The sequence below is a fragment of the Phyllobates terribilis genome, unplaced genomic scaffold (assembly GCF_046119375.1).
Source record: "Phyllobates terribilis strain yellow unplaced genomic scaffold, ASM4611937v1 Scaffold_11__3_contigs__length_659146591, whole genome shotgun sequence".
NCBI lineage: Eukaryota > Metazoa > Chordata > Amphibia > Anura > Dendrobatidae > Phyllobates > Phyllobates terribilis.
The window spans coordinates 198,060,823-198,075,808 of NW_027362771.1; the positions used below are offsets into that span (position 1 = coordinate 198,060,823).

The 14,986-nt window shown below is 45.6% G+C and overlaps 1 non-coding gene across 1 annotated transcript; it reads right to left on the bottom strand.

The window, feature by feature from the left end:
• Positions 1–497: 497 nt before the first annotated feature.
• LOC141168023 (U6 spliceosomal RNA) lies at positions 498–600 on the bottom strand. The gene has a single exon (XR_012251780.1). It is a non-coding gene; the product is annotated as a U6 spliceosomal RNA (small nuclear RNA).
• Between the last annotated feature and the right edge of the window lie 14,386 nt (positions 601–14,986).

Consider the following 14,986-nt stretch of genomic DNA (forward strand, 5'->3'; position numbering starts at 1 on the left):
CTATGCAAAACAATTTTTCTTTTACAAGCTTCTGGATTTTTTTTAATACTCAATAAGAAAAAAAATTATGGGAGTTTGGTATTAGCATAATCATACTGACCAGGTGAATCATGTTTTAAGGTGACTTTTATCATATAATGAATACCATAAAAAAATCAATGGCAGAATTAAATTATTTTCCCCATTTCATTCCATTTGGTGTTGCTTTTTTGTCTCAATTTTTCAGTATATTGTATGGTAAAATAGATTGTGTCATTCAAAAATATATTTAATACTGCTGCAAAAAAAATCCTCATATAGCTATGATGAAAGAAAAATTTAAAAGTTAAGATTTTTGGATGAAGGGTGTGGAAAAAAATGCAAACATGGAAAGGAAAATTGGTTGTGGAGGAAAGGGATTAACATATGACCATTATATTACCTAGTTACGTAGGTTGAATAAAGACCTAGGTCCATCCAGTTCAACCTTCCTCCCCCATTGTACATTTTGTCTAATTAAAAATATGGAATGCTTTACGAATTTGCAGGTCATCCTTGGGCAGGGGCCATACAAATCTTCTCTGTATCGAAGAAAGCACAGTTGATAATTTTGGAGAATGTGGGTATTGATCCCTCTACCTCTCGCATGCTAAGTGAGCACTTTACCACCTGAACTAATCCCCCTGCTTAATATGATGTATGATATGATATATTTACATTTATGCCTAAATTTAAAACTAAAAACACAATTGAAACATCTCTGTCATAGTGCCACTTACAGGTAATTTTCACCATTTTTAGCATTGCTTATTTTTGTCCACGATTAACTTCATAATAATTACATAAAATAGGGTTGATTGTGATTTGTAGGATTGCTGCTTCCAATAGGTGGAGCTATAGAGTTCAAGTCCTCTTTTTCTTTTAAAAGGCAATTTGGATATTAAATATCCCAGAGGAGCATTGGACGGCGAATAAGCCTCTTGACTAGTGTTGAGCGAATTTGTTTAGCGAATGTTCGAAAGTTTCAAATTCAACACGAATATGGCACATTCGGATTCGTGATTGTAAAGGCGAGCAAATTTTCTTAAAATCTGAAAAGTTTGACGAATTTGCGCGGGACTGCAAATACAGGGAAACCGCGGCATTTTGAACAGTTTTACTAGCATAGTGCAAGTGTATGATGAGCGGTGACATGTGCCAGGTGAGTGTGGGGGCTGTGGAGAGATTAGAACAGGTCAGATCAGCGGCACACTGTTTCTTTTTTCCTGTGGGTGGTAACTTTAACTGAGGAAAGCGCAGCCAGCCAGTCATAGCGCAGAAAGCATCTACACTGTCCAGACATAAGGAGTTCTGCAATTGGCTGCAGAAATCACATGTCCTCTCAATATAAAAAGCAGCCATGTTCCCTCAGTGCCATTATATCCATGTCACTGCTGGACACAGACGCAGCTCAGTGTTCTCCTGTGTAATGAGAGATATTAGCTAGATAGATGGACGCTTGTGTGGTAGTCAGAAAGTGTAGATAATTATTGGCCTGTGTACCTCTGCAACCACTGGTGCAGCACATATTTGGTGTTCTTGAGCAAGTACTGAGATTCTGACAGAAACAGAGGGCCCATGCCATACAATAGTGCTGTGCACCGCTGGTATAGACCTCCATGTCTCAGTATACCTTGAATCTTTTTTTGCACTTGCTAATGTGATCAAGCAAGTGCTGTACACCTTTTCATTTAGTGGGGTTGAAATTGTGCTCTGCACAGTCTGCAGAGCTTCTTATTGCAGAGCACAAGATCTGTTTTTTTCTGTTGTTATTGTAATATTGAAAGCTGTGTGCACTAAAGTTTTTTTTAGTGTCAGATACTATTTTGGTGGAGTTGAACTTCAGGTGGTTTCAGAGTAAAAAAATAAATTTTTTCTCTTGCTACGCCCAGTCCAAAAAATATTTTTTCCTGTGCCAAAAGTCATACAGTGCTAGAACCCCTGGCAAAAATTATGGAATCACCGGGCTTCGCAGGATGTTCATTCAGTTGTTTAATGCTGTTGAAAAAAGCAGATCACAGACATGGCACAAAACTAAAGTCATTTCAAATGGCAACTTTAGGGCTTTAAGAAACACTAGAAGAAATCAAGATTAAAAATGTGGTACTCAGTAATAGAGTTGAGCCACCCCCGTAGTGTTCGAGTTCGGTTCGGTTCGTCGAACACCCGTATGTTCGCCGAACTGTTCGTCGAACACCTTCGAACACCGTTAAAACCAATGGCAGGCAAACAAAAACACTTAGAAACACATAGAAAACACATAGAAAACACTTCAAAGGTGTCCAAAAGCTGAAAAACTGCTCAGAAGACACAACTAACACATGGAAAAGTGACAAGTACATATAGTCATGCGAAAAGAAAAGAGGTGGAGGAGTAAAAGGAGGGGGAGACACAGATATAGGCATGTCATGCCCTTCTAAAATCAAGAAAGGCTGGAGTAAAAATCTAAAATCAGCCTACCAACACCCAGACGTTGTGACAAGCAAATTAAAAAAAGAAATATCTTTAGGTAGAATGGCGGTTCCACTCAGAACACTTTCCTTACAAGACGTAGTGGTATCCCCGTTGTGAGTTGTGCCAAAAAAGGAACCCAATACATTCGGACTAATCCACCATTTGTCATATCCAAGGGGCAGGTCAGTAAGCGACAACATCGACGCGGAACCAAGTACAGTAGTATATACTGTACATCCTTTGACAAGGCAATCAGGAGGATCAAGAAGTTGGGAAAGGTCACCCTAATGGCCAAAACAGACATTGATGCGGCGTTCCGGTTACTTACTACCTGTGCCTCCGAATAGTGTCCACCTATTGGGCTGCTTCTGGGAAGGAGCATACTATATAGATCGCTGTTTGCCCATGGGGTGCTCCAGATCCTGCTCACTATATGAGGCATTTAGTTGCTTCCTCGAATGGGTTGTAATGGACATTTCTAACGGGACACATATTATCCATTACCTCGACAACTTCTTATGCCTGGGTCCAAAATATTCGCCACAGTGTGAATATGCGCGGTAGTCCACCTGTGAGAAGGAGAGAGCTGGAGGGAAAGCGGACACCACAGAGCCGAGGGGTTAGATGGATACCGGAAGAAAGAAAGAGGGCGAGGGAAGTAAGGGAGAAGAGTGGAAGGCCGACCTGAGCTCCCCCACGTTCCTGCTGGGCGGGGAACAGCCCTGGGAAGAAAAGCCGCTTGCGCATCCCTTTGAGGTTACGAGCGCGAGCGGGCAGAGGGACTACGCAGGAGTGCGAAGCCGACACGGCCAGTCCGTTCCTGCCCGTGCGACCTCCGTGTCGCCGGGTTTGTGCCAGAGCCACGGTGGACCCTGACGGCCAGCCCCCCTCTCCCAATACTGGAGCCTGTCCGCTGGTGAGTCGAGCCCCCCCACGGTGGGGGGGGGTAACATCTGCAGAAGAAAGACCATCTTCCAGCCAAACTAAGATGTCTACTTCTTTTCATGGATAATGTGATACGATCCCTTTCTTACGGACACGCCCATCGCTACAAATTCCAGATGAGGCACAAAAAACGCAGGTGCTTCAATGGATATCAAGTGCTTCTTCAAGTGGGCTCTCCTCCACCTTAACTCCAACATCACAAATACTCCAGTCCTGAGAGGTGTCACCCCAATCGCACTTGCTTCCTCACAGCTCCCAAGTCTCCAGCTGCCTGTCGGAGTATGGGGTAACACAGATGGTTGAGTCTGCACAGCTGTTTACTCATACTATAGCCTGGGAAACGGAGGTCTGCTCCAGAGCTTCTGTTAATCCAGACGAGGAAATGATCTGCACTGATGCCCAGAATCTTTAAGAGTCGGATCCAGGACCAGATGAAGAAGGTAGACCCTCATTCCCAAACTGTAACTCCTGTTGGTGGAGACAATGATGAAGACGATGATGAGACTCAAATACCTGATTGGAGCGACAACTTGACTTTTCGGTCAGGGCAGGAAGAGGTTGGCTCTAAAGACGACGGGTGTGAGAACACACAGGGTGATGATGACGAGGTTGGATATCCCACTTACTGTCAACCCACAGTCAGCCAGTCGATGAGGTCAGCAGAGGAGGTGGAGGAGGATGTGACTAGCCAAGGGGATGGGGATGACTCGGTACCCGAGCCTTTGCCTGGCCTTGGGGATGTCGCGGTGGTCGGCTCCCGGGCCCGTACCCTGAGGTCACTCTTTAAAAGGGTGGATAATTGTTAATTTTATAAGAGTTCGTGATGCCACCTGTGTTATCTGGTGAGAAGCACCAGCGCTGCAGCAGTCCACTGAGGCCGGTGATAAGGCAGCTCGATGTTATAGCTCCCCACAGGTGGAGCTAGGCCTCAGAAAAGCGTATGCAGGGGGAATGCAGGACAGGCGAGACCCAGCTGGGTCAGAGTAAGAACGGGAACAGACACGGTAGTCACTTCAGTACCTTTTACTGGTGGAAATTCAGGCACATCCCGGAGCACCGCTGAAGGGTGCATATCCTCCCCAATGAGCGGGTGTAAGGCCTCCTGTTTCTTGCCTCTGCGTAGTAAGTTTCTGACCTGCCTGGAGCTAGGCCTAACTTTGTCTCAGTCCTGCGCAGGCTGACCTTGTGGTAGGGCCTTGTCTTGGAGTTCATGCTCCCAGTATGCGAGGCCTAAGCGTCTCCTGGCTCTGTTACGTATCAGCACCTTAGCGATTCTGTGACTTGTAGTTCTCCAGGGATTCCGGTTATGTCTTACTGGGTCATAGAGATCCCAGTAAGCTCGGATCCGGTGTCCGGTAAATGCTTCGGGGTGAGCTGGTTAAGCTCCTCTGCCCCCTATGTACTAACTCTCCACTCGCCTTCGGCCTTCTCGGGCCCTCACTAGGCTATACACACTAACGGCAGCTTGCCGCGCTTCACCGATCTTATGGCGCCGGCACACCTTAAGCTCTAACTGGGCTCCCTGAATCTAGCTAGCAGGAGCCTCGTGCTCCACTGCTGAACTATTAACTGAGTTCTCTAGACTAGACTGAGCTCCACTGCAGACTGACCTCTCTTACGCTTCTCTACTGCAGGAACTCTTCAGAGGAACTGAACTGCCTCGCTCCACCTTCCCTATTTACATCCCTAACGGGCTCCCTCTGCTGGTCTGAGGTGGAAGGTGGAGATGTGTGAATGTCTATAGGGGGCCTCTTGTGGAGGATTCCATCAATGCACTGTTCTAGGATCTGTGATACCAAGCGCAGCTGGGCGTCACAGATGCTATTGATGATGAGGTTAGGTTGCGCCTTCCTCGACAGAGATGGAGTACTGGAAGCACGTCAACAACTGCATCCTCAACCACAACTCTGCCTCGGACAGCAAGTCATAGTGGCTCTTCAGGTCGCATGGGCTCTAAGCCTTGCATAGCCTGCGCATTTTTTCAGATCAATAAGAATGACACAACTCATGTTATCTATAATATTCGCCAACAAAAGCTAAGTAGAGGCCAAAAAATCCATAGTTTGAGTACTTCACGCATGAACCGTCACATGGATATGAAGCATAAGTTGCAGTGGGAAGCTCACTGTGCTACAATGCGGCCTAGCGGGCTGGGCCAACCACCGTCTGCCCCATCTTGTGCATCCGCGGCCTCTTCATCCTCTGTGACTGGGGGGACAGCAGTCACATATGTTTTTGGATGCAGACCTGCCACCTCTTTACCCACAACAGCCAGTGTGATTGGCAGGTCATCATTTCATTTGAAAGCGGAAACACCAGCTGATGTTGAGCTCTCTCCGACATCGAGAGCACCACCTTTGGATCAAGGCAACCTAACTTTTCCGCCTGCATCTTCTTCACAGACCGGCAATTTGCCGGGGACACCCTACTCAACCCCGTCTAAGCACAACAGCCTGCCCTCAGTCCCTCCGATGTGGACAAGTAAAAGACCATTTCCTCCTAGCCATGACAAAGCTGAGGTTGAATTTCACCATCTGCATGCTCTTGGCTACAGAAATGCTGCCTTTCCGCCTGGTGGACACAGAGGATTTTCGAGACCTTATGTCCGTTGCAGTGCACCAGTACCAGATGCCCAGTCGGCACTACTTCTCAAAGAAAGGTGTGCCTGCGCTCCATCAGCATGTCGCACACAACATCACCGCTTCTTTGAGAAACTCTGTGTGTGACAGGGTGCATTTCACCACAGAAACTTGAACGAGTAGGCATGGACAGGGGCGTTACATGTCGCTGACTGGGAAGTGGGTAACTATGGTGACAGCAGGACAAGGGGCTGCTGTCCAATTCTTGCCGTCCCCACGAGTTGTACGTCAATCCTCTTTATCTAGAAGTTCCTCCACTGCATATTCCTCCTCAACCTCCTCTCGGTCCTCCACCTGCACCCAAAGCCTGTCTGGTAATGCCACCCGCTTTCTAACTGCGCAGAAGGAATCTTGCACACCTCCTTACTATGCTGGCAGCAGGGCTCAAAGGCATCAGGCTGTGCTCACTTTGAAATGTCTGGGAAATATGAGTCACACAGCTGAGGAGTTGTGGTCAGTTCTGGAGACCCAGTTTCATGAATGCTTGTCTCCGCTTTACCTGCAACCAGGTAAGGCCGTGTGCGACAATGCTGCAAACCTGGGTGCGGCCCTTCGCCGGGGCAATGTCACACACTTGCCTTGTATGGCTCACGTGTTGAACCTGGTTGTCCAGCAATCTTTAGCCCACTATCCCGGACTCGATGGCCTTCGGCAGAGGGCACGGTCGCTGTGTGCTCACTTCCGCCGTTCGCATCCCGCAGCTCAATGACATAGCTCCGGAGTACTTATCAGGACCCACTTCTGTGTGTCCTTTCTCTGGCCTTCTCCCTGCACCTCGCACCCAATGACACTTGTATCCGGTATCCTCGGGACTTGGCGGGCGGCGTGTGTTCCGTCCCCTGGGTCCTATGTGGCTACCTTCTTAGTCAGACTGGTGTGGACTTTGGCCTGCAGTACATGAAATTCTGCAGCCTCCGGTTTCTAGTTGAGCCTTGCTGTTTCTATGCTAGTTGAGGGACCGGTTCCCCTAATCTGGCCTGACCCCTCTACCTCCTGGTAGCAGCGGGCGTACGGGTGGCCTTCTGCACTGCCCGTACCCCTAGGCTTACTTCGGTTCCTGGAGCATTCCTGCTCCCACTCCTCTCATCTCTCCTTCAGTCCTGGGCCTCCCAGGCTAGGCCCGCCTCCGGAGCAGAGCTCATGCAGAGCCTCTGCTCCTATCACTTCTCCTCCTCTGACTGGCTTGCTCTTTCTAAGATGGATTCCTATTTATACTCTCCCTGTCATGTGCTCCCCTAAGCTGCTTTCTCCAACCACACCCACTACATAGGACCCTCCCGCCAGCTAGGGACCTGGGACTGTGCTCTCCCTCAGGAGCAATCTCGCCCTACCCCCACTGCGTGTATGTGTTGGATGCAGGTGTTAGGGTCCAGAACCATACTCCTTCCTTACCTGAGGGTGAGATACCACACCTCTGGGAGAGATGCAGTACCTCTGTGGCGACTGAACCCTCAGGGGCGCCACACACCCTTCTGCACAGTTTTGAAATGGCGACGAAGATGTTTAGTGCTGACGATGCTATTATCAGCATGACTATTCCGGTGATTTACATGCTGGAGCACACGTTAAACAGAATTCAGAGTCAGGTGGTGGGACCAGAGGAGGTGGAGGAAGTAGAGGAGGAGTCGTATGCGGAAGGGATAACATCTCCAAGGTCCAGATGGTCGGCAGCACCAAGGCGGCAGGCATGGAGGGATGGGGGAGAGGGATTAACCAGGGCGCATGGTAGCAGCTAAACTGTTGAGGAAGGTGCAGGAGCCGAGGAAGAAGTGGAGAACGAACTGGCGATGGGCATGTAAGACTCATCAGATGAGGGAGACCTTGATCACATTTCTGTTGTGTGAGGTTGGGGGGAGAGGGCAGAGGAAGGAAGCATGATTCTTACCTCGCTACCAACACAACAAGGACTTGGTCCTCCTGGGTGCGCAAGACACATGAGTGCCTTCTTGCTGCACTACCTGCAACATGACCCTTGGATTGTCAAAATTCGAAGTAATCCCGACTGCTGGGTTGCAACTCTCTTAGATCCCCGGTACAAAAGTAAATTTGCCGAAATAATTCCAGCCATAGAGAGGAATTCGTGCATGCAGGAGTATCAGCAGAGGCTGTTGCAGAATCTTACATGTGCTTTTCCACAAAACACCAGTGGTGCACGTAGTGAATCTCACAGTTCTAACTTGCAAACCGTGGGACTGTCGAGTCTTCATCACTCAAACCGTAACAGTAACACAGTATCTGCTGGTAACACCAATTTTGTGGAATCGTTTCACCACTTTTTTAGACCATCCTTTGCAAGGCAACAGGAGACAAGAAGTCTGACACATTGTCAACGCCTAGATAGGATGGTACAGGAGTATCTCCAAGTGAACATCGAAGCCATGACTGTGTCACTGGACCCTTGCTCAATTTGGGATTCCAATCTGGTAAAAATGTCCGGAGCTCGCCACCCACGCCTTGGAAATCTTGCCATGCCCTGCAGCCATCATTCTCTCTGAAAGTGTGTTCAGCGCTGCTGGTGGTGTGCTGACAGATAAGCGCACGCGACTGTCCACTGAGAATGTAGACAGACTCACGTTCATAAAGATGAACAAATCATGGATCCGCAAGGACTTTTCTACCCCTGTGTCATCCTGGGGAGACTAAAAGCTTGAGGATTTGGTAAAATCACCTCACCATCCGTTTTAAGCAACTCTGGGGCAATTGATGCCACTTAAGTGGTGTCTGTGCCACAATTTTTGGAAAAAATGGAGACTCTTTTTGGAGTCCCCTTGCTGTGTTTTACGTGATGTTGGCATCGTCAATTCCAAGTGGTTTGGGTCGCCCCCGCCCCCCTTTTAACTGTAAGAGACTGCATACACTATGGCTTGGGGTAACACAGATTGTTGAGTCTGAAGAGCTGTTTACTCAGAGGCCTGCTCCAAAGCTTCAGTGTCTGCTAGTCAGCGTAGAATTTTTAACTGCATCTAGCCTAGGCAATACTTTGGGTGTAGTAGCCCAGCTGCAAAGCAAGCTGCACCGCATGTGTATCTAATAAGAATTTTTAAATTCATCTAGCCTAGGCAGACTGTGCGGACCTCTTACCAAACCCAAACGCTCAGCCCCCCTACCGCCCCCCTTTCCTTGACAATACAATAATTTAACTCTTGCAACTGGATGGGTGAGGATTGGTCACAGCTTTATTAACTCTTTATACTCATTCCATTAGAAAGGCATTTTATTTATAAAATAATTCAGCTTGTTGCAGCATGCCCTGGGTCTCCACACCGGCATGTTGGCCAACAAGTGTAACTCTCCAACATGTCCTTTCTATTTCCAGGCCACGGAGGATCCTGCGTACTCGTATGCAGGACTCTGACCCCCATCCATCACTCTTAACGCTTGTTCCACTCCGTCCTGGAGTCCTAACAGGAATATGTCCAGTCCAATATCCATTAAGTGAACACCGTCGGGCCGTATGAGGCCTCCTTTATCTCCTTCCAGTTGTTAGTGTTGTATCACTATACCACCTCTGTCTCTTCTAAATTTTGCCAACCGAATATTTATTACCCGCCCTGTCCGTTCGATGACCGTGATGTCTCGCGCACCTTGCCATACCGCTATCGGCACAATCTCTGACCATACTATAGTTAGTTTTGTGAAAAATTCTCTGAAGCGCTCAGTGACTCGTTTCATTACTTCCATTAGTTATGCGCTCTTGTGATGACCTAGGTCTTCTCCCCCGGCCTGTATAACTAAGATGACCGGACCTCATGCCTCTCTCCCTTCATTGATTACCTCCATTAGTACCTGTGGCCATAGCAGGCCTCTAATACCTCTCCAGTTGAAATATGTGTTATGAAACTCTAATTTCCTCCCGCCTGGGCGGACTTTCACCCTTTTATCTGCCCAATATATATACGAGTGGCCTATCACCCACACTGTTGGCTTAGCGTCACCGGTGAAAGAAACAAACCACGTTAGGATAACAAGTCCGGTCTTATGTATCTCGCAAAACACGTGGATTGCGATCTCCCTATCCTCTGAACTTCCATTTCTGACAGTCCTGCTCTTGCTGCTTCCGTGGCCGCGCCTATGCAGAATGAGTGTTTCCCGCAATCTTTGGGGTGGTTCCCTGCCGATGTTATGCATTTATTAAATATAGCTTGGAACTGGTATCTTGATAATGGAATTCCATCAATGTGTGATAGGAAGAAATTACTTTGTGATCTGATGGTTATATATGTTTTTACTATTGTTACCTGACTCAGTGTACCGTTTGTGGGTTGTAGAAGTACCCAAGTGCCCCTGCCCGCTGGAACCGTTTTCGATTGGCGTATGCATAAACGTATTGCATTATTGGCTATGACTATGTCCTGGTGTAATAAGCCTCCACTGGTGGTAATTTTGGATTGAGGGACTAATTCGCTTATGCATAGCGCCCCGAAGAAGGCGATCGCAAATGCAGTAGACAGTAGTGTTACTTCAAATTGTGAGTGTCATGTTAATGATGTTAGGGATATGATGTGAGAAATTAGTCTTAGTAACTCGGGACGGGACGTCTACACTCCTGACTTGGCTGACTCCTTTTCCACCCTTTTATGGATTGTCTGATGATGAATCTCTTTGTCACATCTCCCCAAATCAGTAGTTGGAAGTGAAATGCTACTCCAGTCAGACACCGCTGCGCTGACGCCCCTGATATGCCCCTCATCATTATCTGGTGGAGAAATTCTATGGTGACTTGTAATCTGGCTTGTTCACATTGGTCAACCAGTTTGCCTGCTACAAGTCGTGTCCACTCTTCCCATGCCTTACCGTATGCTTGCCACGTTGACGGGGCAACTGACGCTCTGATTAATGGCATCAACTATACGCCACTAGATCCCATAGGGAGGGTGGGCAACTGTTGCCCGATGGGTTGGCGTTGGGGAGGAGCTCTGTGAAAATCTGCCAATTGAATTGTGATAAAGCGTTAGCAGCAGCTTTAGACCCCTCAGCATCGTGGTAGCGCGGCCCCATACATTGTGTTTTAGGCATAAGAATGCTAGCCGGCGTAGTAAGCCTAGCACTGGGAGAGACGATGATGCCATCTTATTAATGCAGTGCGCTAGGCTGGTGTTTTTTGTTATGAAGCGTATATTTTTGTTAGCCAGGCGCGCGCCCCATATTTCTATTGCTACCACTATTGGGAAGAAAAATTATTTTCCGGGCAAAAAACTTTTCCGGGCAGCTAAAACTTATTATTAATTTCAAAGCTGGTGGAGCTTGGTATAGATGGCCTAATACAATGAGTACCACACACTGCTACTATGCCCAAAATAATTTTCCAGGCAAGATGCAGCTAAAAATTATTATTAATTTCAAACCTGGTGGAGCTTGGTATAGATGGCCTAATACAATGAGTACCACACACTGCTACTATGCCCAAAATTATTTTCCAGGCAAGATGCAGCTAAAAATTATTATTAATTTGAAAGCTGGTGGAGATTAGTATAGATGGCCTAATAGAATGTGTACCACACACTGCTACTATGCCCAAAATTATTTTCCAGGCAAGATGCAGCTTAAAATTATTAGTAATTTAAAGCTAGTGGAGCTTAGTATAGATGGCCTAATAGAATGAGTACCACACACTGCTAATATGCCCAAAATTATCTTCCAGGCATGATGCAGCTAAAAATAATTAGTAATTTGAAAGCTGGTGGAGCTTAGTATAGATGGCCTAATAGAATGAGTACCACACACTGCTAATATGCCCAAAATTATTTTAAAGGCAAGATGCAGCTAAAATTTTTTATTAATTTCAAAGCTGATGGAGCTTGGTATAGATGGCCTAATACAATGAGTACCACACACTGCTACTATACCCAAAATTATTTTCCGGGCTAGATGCAGCTAAAAATTATTATTAATTTCAATGCTGGTGGAGCTTGGTATAGATGGCCTAATACAATGAGTACCACACACTGCTACTATGCCCAAAATTATTTTACAGGCAAGATGCAGCTAAAAATTATTATTAATTTCAAAGCTGGTGGAGCTTGGTTTAGATGGCCTAATACAATGAGTACCACACACTACTACTAAGCCCAAAATTATTTTCCGAGCTAGATGCAGATAAAAATTATTTGCAATTTGCAAGCTGGAGGAGCGTAGTATAGATGGACTAAGAATAAGTCCCACACGCTGCTAATAGCACAAAATTATTTTACGAGCTCGATGCAATAAAAATTATTACTAATTTGCAAGCTGGTGGAGCTTTGTAAAGATGGCCTAATAGAATGATGCTATGCCCAAAAGGTTTTACTTGGCTTGGTGCAGTAAAAAAAATTGTATTCTATACACAGGTGGTGTAGCTTGCAACACACATACGCTACTACACTGACTAACACACACTGCAAGAGCCCAGAAAGGATTTGCTTAGATAGATTTAGCCAAATGGTGTGAAAAACACTTGCGCAGCACTGGCACAGACCTGCCTGGCAAAAAGTCCTAGGAAATGCTGTAAAATAGTCCTCAAAAGGACTGCAATTACAATTAGTCCCTACTCCCAACCTATCTATTTCAGAGCACAGACCTGCCTGCTAAAAGTCGTAGGAAATGCTCTAACCTAGTCCTCAAAAGGACTGCAATCACAACTATTCCCTACTCCCAAGCTAACTCTATATTTCAGAGAAAATTGGCTTGAAATTAACAATGAAAGTATAGCTCACACAGCAACAGCGGTGCCGTCTAACGCGCAGCTGCAGCAGGGGGAAAATGGCTGGGTCCTATAGGGCAAGGACATGTGACATACACTGCTAATGACACATGCCCTTGCTTATGTGAAAAAAAGCAGTTTGCTCCGTATGTGCGCTGCTGATAGGCTGACAGATTGCACCTCCCCACTGTAAATGCGGGAAAGAGAAAAAAAATGGAGATCTTCATTATTTCTGCAGAGATCCATCCCCTGCCCCTCCCCCCGCCCCGCTGTACACTCAAACTGCGTATTACCAATGATTATCAGCATTACTGTGAAAATATCCAGTTATGATTTTGGTGCACGATCAGTTATTGAACATAACCTCGAACAGCCGGATTTTTTTCAAATCGTTCGTGTTCGCCGAACGGCTCGAACACCGCTCAAAACAGCTCGAATTTGAGATTGGCGAACAGTTCGAGTCGAACAACGCTCATCTCTACTCAGTAAGAGTAATTTTTTTCACACCAAGCAGAGGGAAAAAATTATGGAATCTCTCAATTCTGAGGAAAAAATTATGGAATCATCCTGTAAATTTTCATTTCCAAAACTAACACCTGCATCAAATTAGATCTGCTCGTTAGTCTGCATCTAAAAAAGAGTGATCACACCTTGGAGAGCTGTTGCACCAAGTGGACTGACATGAATCATGGCTCCAACACGAGAGATGTCAATTGAAACAAAGGAGAGGATTATCAAACTCTTAAAAGAAGGTAAATCATCACACAATGTTGCAAAAGATGTTGGTTGTTCACAGTCAGCTGTGTCTAAAATCTGGACCAAATACAAACAACATAGGAAGGTTGTTAAAGGCAAACAAACTGGTAGACCAAGGAAGACATCAAAGCGTCAAGACCGGAAACTTAAAGCAATATGTCTCCAAAACAGGAAATGCACAACAAAACAAATGAGGAACGAATTGGAAGAAGCTGGAGTCAATGTCTGTGACCGAACTGAAAGAAACTGCCAAGAGGAAATTGGATTTACATACAAAAAAGCTAAACATAAACCATCATTAACACCTAAACAGGAAAAAACAAGATTACAATGGGCTAAGGAAAAGCAATCGTGGACTGTGGATGACTGGATGAAACTCATATTCAGTGATGAATCGCGAATCTGTATTCGGCAAGGTGATGATGCTGGAACTTTTGTTTGGTGCCATTCAAATGAGATTTATAAAGGTGACTGCATGAAAGGAACATGCAAATTTCCACAGTCATTGATGATATGGGGCTGCATGTCAGGTAAAGACACTGGGGAAATGGTTGTCATTATATCTACAATAAATGCCCAAGTTTACATTGATATTTTGGACAGTTTTCTTATCCCATCAATTGAAAGGATGTTTGGGGATGATGATATCATTTTCAAGATGATAATGCATCCTGCCATAGAGCAAAAACTGTGAAAACATTCCTAGAAGAAGACACACAAGGTCAATGTCATGGCCTGCAAATAGTCCAGATCTCAATCCAATTGAAAATCTTTGGTGGAAGTTGAAGAAAATGGTCCATGACAAGACTCCAACCTGCAAATCTGATCTGGCAACAGCAATCAGAGAAAGTTGGAGGCAGATTTATGAAGAGTACTGTTTGTCATTCATTAAGTCCATGCCTCGGAGGCGGCAAGCTGTTATTAAAGCCAGAGGTGGTGCAACAAAATATTAGTGATGTATTGGAGTGTTCTTTTGTGTGCTTATTTTTCATGATTCCATAATTTTTTCCTCAGAATTGAGTGATTCCATAATTTTTTCCCTCTGTTTGGTCTGAAAAAAATTACCCTTACTGAGTACCACATTTTAATCTTGATTTCTTTTAGTGTTTCTTAAAGCCCTAAAGTAGCCATTTGAAATGACTTTAGTTTTGTGCCATGTCTGTGATCTGCTTTTTTTCAACAACATTAAACAACTGAATGAACATCCACTGAGCCCGGTGATTCCATAATTTTTGACAAGGGTTGTATAAGCCAGCTACTATGTCAGTGGCAGTCAAATTCAGCTTGTATGCACAGTCAAACCTTATATATATTTTTGGTTGGCAGGCAGAGTCCACCAATGGTTTTTACTGTGGCAAAGTTGATCCAGTCTGCTAAAAGTCAGATCCTATTTTAGTGACGTTGAACTTGTCCTGGTTTCACAGTAAAAAAAACAAAACTTCTCTTACTAAGCACAGTCCAAAAAATATTTTTTCCTGTACCAAAAGTCATACAG